Source organism: Nyctereutes procyonoides, unplaced genomic scaffold (genome assembly GCF_905146905.1).
Source record: "Nyctereutes procyonoides isolate TBG_1078 unplaced genomic scaffold, NYPRO_anot_genome, whole genome shotgun sequence".
Lineage (NCBI taxonomy): Eukaryota > Metazoa > Chordata > Mammalia > Carnivora > Canidae > Nyctereutes > Nyctereutes procyonoides.
This window is the reverse complement of record NW_026575135.1, coordinates 55,441,129-55,446,597: the sequence shown is the minus strand read 5'-3', so window position 1 is coordinate 55,446,597 and position 5,469 is coordinate 55,441,129.

Here is a 5,469-nt window from a genome sequence, read left to right as displayed (position 1 = left end):
GCTTCTCCCTCTCTCTGCCTGTGTCTCTGCCCTCTCTCTTTCTCTCTCTCTGTTTCTCATGAATAAATAAATAAATAAAATCTTAAAAAAAATGCTCAAGTTCTCCAGATTTGATGTGCCTGAGAAAATGCCTTCTTTTAAGTCCTCAAAGAAGATAAGATTCAAGGTATTAGGACCTGTGTTGGAATATTAAAATTGCAATATATTGTGTAGTGGGGCAGAGTGAATGATGCCAATTTCCATTTAAAGATCTTGTCACTTCTCTTATCAGCTTTTCTAAAAATGTATTATCCTGGGGGAGAGAATTGGTGAGAAGCAGCTGTGGCCTTAGGTAGAGGAACACAGCAATTGTCAAAGCAGGGCCTGGCACAGAGGAAGCTGGAGGAATAAATATTCCCATCTTTATTTCCTGAGACTGCTCATTGCTATTGACTGAAACCTTCCAATGGCCAGAGGACAAGTAGTATAGTTGATGCAGTGTTTAAAAATAAGCTTTTGGGGAAAAGAGGCAGGAGAGAAGAGTAGAGTCCTAGGAGGCAAAGAGAGAACATTTGGTAAATATACCACTCCATTATTTTCCAAATTCCTTCTCAACTATTTTTAATGTAAATTAAGGGCAGTGTAATTCCTGATTTATTGTGTATATAATTTTCCCTTTCCATAATTTTTTCCTCACGCAATTCCTTTTTTTTAAGGAAGTGAGGTAGAAAATGAACTCAGTCTACATATTATTCTAGCTATATATCAAGTGACTAAATTGTCTTTGAAAGTTTTTCTTTCCTTCTTTGTCTTCCTGAGCAGTCACTATTCATTCTCTGAAATGCTATCAGTAATTATTGCATGGGTTTTAAAATATTGAATAAATGAATGAGAAAAATAACTTCTTGCAAGCTACAGTCAGTCTTGCCAGGTCAACCACATTTCCTTCGTTTATAGTCTTCCTTTATTCTCTTAAAGAACCACATTTTAACCTCTACAAATACTTATTCCTCTGCATTATAATCATTGCTTTCCGTGTCTTTCCTCCACTACATTTTGAACCCTGGAAAGCAGAGACAGTGTTTTATTTATTTCTTGGGATTTTACAGAGGACCTAGTACACAGTAGGTACTCACTAAAAGCTTATTGAAGTAATTAATTTGTTCCTGTTTTCATGAGGAATATTTTACCCCTAATCATTTATAGAGTATAGCCTTTTTATATCTGCTCCAATGATCAACATCCAAATTGTTAACAACATATCCGTATCCAACTATTCACTTCTCCACTCCCAACATTACTCCACTCTTTCGTGTGCTGTGTATTCTAAATGTTTTATATTTATTTCACTTAATCCTCAGCACAACTTTATGAGGTATATACTATAGTATTCTCATTTTTATAGTTAAATATGAAGGCTAAAAACCTAGCAGATCCATCCCTCAATTATTAAGTAGTTGAACTGGTATTTTCTGTCTCTATAGCTCAGTCTTTTTTTTTTTTTTTTTGAGATTTTATTTATTTATTCATGAGAGACACATAGAGAGAAGCGGAGACATAGGCAGAGGGAGAAGCAGGCTCCCTGCGGGGAGCCTGTTGCAAGACTGGATCCCAAGATTGTGGAATCACGACCTGAGCCAAAGGCAGATATTCAACCACTGAGCCACCCAGGTGCCTCTAGAGCTCACAGTATTTACCACTATGTGACACTACCTCCTATATTTCCTTATCACTCTGGAGGCACACGTCGTCAGATGGACAAATGCACCAGCCTAGGTATTTTCTTCCCATTTTTACAGCTCTTACTATTGTCTCAGATGCTTGATCTTGTCTTACATCTTTTGTGTAGTTTGCAAAAAGTTCCAGTGAAGACTGATTGTGGCCACTTTTGTAGTCCCCGTTTCAGACCGTATTGCAGGGGGATCCTTTACACGGGACAATATCAAGTTGGCTTGGCCATACCAAGGCTCCACCGACCTGGAACCCCCCAAAGTCTAAGACCCGCGGGAAAGGTCCATTCTGTGCATACCCATGCCCTGAAGTTCAGGGAAGCTGAGATCTAGAACAGTTGAAGGGTAGTGGGGCATCAACCTCATTCTAGTTCCTATCCTACCCAATGTCAGCTGTTCCTCATGAAGGCAGAGCTGGTGCGAATTCAAAAGTCTTGCCAGGGTATAGTGGGAAGGGCTGGCCCGGAACCTCCAATAAGAAACACTCAGGAAGCCCAATTGGTGTCGTGGTTGCTAGGGGGCAGGGGCCACCGGAGTGTGATTATGCATATGCTAATGCGCATCGGTGGGGCACCATTCTCTGGAGAGTCCTCACCTGAGGGGGTTCAGAGGAGTCTGGATTCTGATTCATTTCTGCAATTCTTGAGGCTAACCAGGCATCTGCCATGGTCTCCACCCGCACCTGCACAGAGACTTTTATTCATTTTGTAGCCAGATCCTGGAACGCTGCCGCCTTCATTGGTGAGGCCCATGGGTCTCCAAATGAGAGACACCTGGGAGTCCTGCTTCGGGCAGAAGCCCAGGACCGCATCACCAGCATGACCAAATAGGATGAACTGCCCTCTTCTTTGCATTCCCAGTATCCGATTCTATTGCGAGAGGGAACCCTCACCCAGAATGGTAGTCAGGTGGTTTGGACAGGCTCTGGCCCCACAGTCTCGGAGGTCCCGTGGGCCCAGCCCCGCTGACAGATTGCATACCCCGCATGCGCGTGCAGTTGGACGATGAGTGCCTCTCCCGCCGTTGCGCCACCGTCTCTTCCTCAGTATACATCTATGGCCACATGTCAAGAGACCTGGGACAGAGCTGACTGAGCAAATAAATAGTTAAGGCTGATTTGCTGGTCGGTAAATACGCGCAATATGATAGCACTAGCCAGAAATGATCTTTGCAGTAAGTATCTCAGGGGTGTCCCTGGACTATAGTAAGGAAGTGATGACATCCTGTTGGCTATGTCTTCAGAAGCTATATCTGGAGGGCCAGGAAAAAAAGAAAAGTATGACTATACTCATGATTAGTGGCTAAAGTTTGGATGGAGTGGTCAGATAATTAGAAGGAGCAGTCTTTGAGGAGTAGGAACAAGATTTGACTCTGTTTTAGGTATGGTTTGTCTCTGAATGGGCTCAGAGTATAAGAATACATGTGTCCTGTCTGAATAGTCATCAAAGGCACTCTTTGCAGAAAGGCTTTCAATAATCAGGTGGAGAGTATGACACATTTTTTTTGATGTCTGTGTGATTCTTTCCAGTTATCCTTAGTGCTTTGTTTGCTCAATGGTTTCATGAGGTAAGTGGCCACGGTGGCAAAGGTGGGATTTCTACCTATTGTTGACAACCTGGGCTTTCCCTCAGCAAAGTTCAGCTGGGTAACCCCACTGCCACGTGCCTCATCTACTAACCAGAGACAAAAAACTGACCCTCTTTCCTCAAGTTAGGATGGGTAGGGTCCAAAAGGAACCATGTGCACATGTATGGGGCAGAAATTCCCCTCTCCTGGAATAAACATTTATTCCAGATTGAGATTTGTCTTTCTTAGATAGTCCTGAATACCTTATTTCCCATCATCGTAGCCCTTATGCTTTAAAAAAAAAGAAGCTATTTTATGGTGAGAAAACAGGCTGATGCTTAATTCATTACACAGTGGTGCAGTGGTCAATAAATTACTTCAAGATGACAGCAGTTGGGTGACAACAACTTTCAGATTTGAGGTGCTGTCCCATAAGCTGCTCTATATGCTCTGAACCAGTATCTGATTCTTTTTCTTCACCCCCAGAGCCAGAATATAGTCATTAAGAGCATGGTACTTTTCATGATTTCTCTTAATGGCCCTCTTGTAAAGATTTTGCTTTCATTTTCTCTGTCTATACTTTTGATGATTTAGGATTTTTGGTTTCCAAGGCAGGAATGCTTTCACAAGGGTGCACAATAATGGTTCAGTTGACCTCAACTGCTGAGGCTTTCAGTTGTCTACTGGGGCTTCTCCTGCTCTTGAAGCAATAAGGAGGGAGTTGATAGACTGTGATGACTGATCCCAGAGTGATTATGACTGATGTTATTGCTCAGTAGAGGAAGGAGAAATATGTCTGAAACTCAGGGAAATCTCAAGATGCCTTTTGGCACATCCACAATCCAGTTGAAAATGTTCATGGGAGTTTCAAACAAACCAATGATGACAATAATAATAATAGTAATAGTAACAACTATCAAAGCTCAGGCCCCAAAGGGTAAAAGATTTGAATCACTCAATTCTACCATCTGAGGTACATGGAAGTTGTAAATACCAACTATGACCTCAGTACCAGTTGAAGAATGAGCTGTAATAACAACCTGTGGTATTTTTGTTTGCTTATTTTTGTTTTTGCTATTTGTATATTTATTAATTTAATCAATCCCCTCCCCCCTTTCTTTTCTTTTTCCTTACCACTTAAATTTAAAATTTAGTTCTGAGTTTGCATTTTGTATCAGGGTAGCACTATGACTAAATTAAGATTAATAAAAAATACCCACTAGGGTAATAGTTACAAATGGAATGAAGGATATATTTGGATATTTAACGAAGTAGTGGCTTGGTGAATGAGTTTAATTCAAACCAAATATTGAATAAGAAAAAGAGAGCCCTTAAATTAAAAAAAAAAAAAAGGGGGGGATCCCTGGGTGGCGCAGCGGTTTGGCGCCTGCCTTTGGCCCAGGGCGCGATCCTGGAGACCTGGGATTGAATCCCACATCGGGCTCCCGGTGCATGGAGCCTGCTTCTCCCTCTGCCTGTGTCTTTGCCTCTCTCTCTCTCTCTCTGTGACTATCATAAATAAATAAATAAATAAATAAATAAATAAATAAATAAATAAATAAATAAAAGAGAGCCCTTTAAATGATGAAGCATGCAACCCATAATAAGGCTGTAATTTTCAAGCATCTTTATTTACCAGCTATCCCACCACAAAGATACCTAAAGCAAAAATGCTAGTGGAAATTCCTAATAGTCATAGGTGAATTCACATCCTTTGTCAGTTCATAACTGATGAGGTAGACCAATATATGTAAGAGTGCATTATATGATAAATCATATGGTTGACCTAATCAGTATGTCTCAAACAGAATACCCTGACAATAGAGAATACTATTTTTGTGTGTATTCCCATGAAACTCATACAATTGATTATTAGGACACCAAAGAACCTCAATAAATTTTTTAAAAATAGAAATAATGTAGATCATACCGATTTACTTTTTAACCTAAATATTTTCTTTTGTTTTATATTCGTGCAACTCCCCTGTTTCTTTTAGCAAACATTTTACTGTTAAAACACTTAATAGAGGACTTGGAAAAAAAGAATGGAAATGCTTATGAAGAAATTGCTTCTGGCTGCTGCAGTGGAAAGAGTAGAATCAAGTTGTTGCATATTTTCCCCCTAGGGAATAAAAATAATACATTCTTACTTTTACTTAAAACAAACAGAACCATTTACAAATCTTTCATTTTC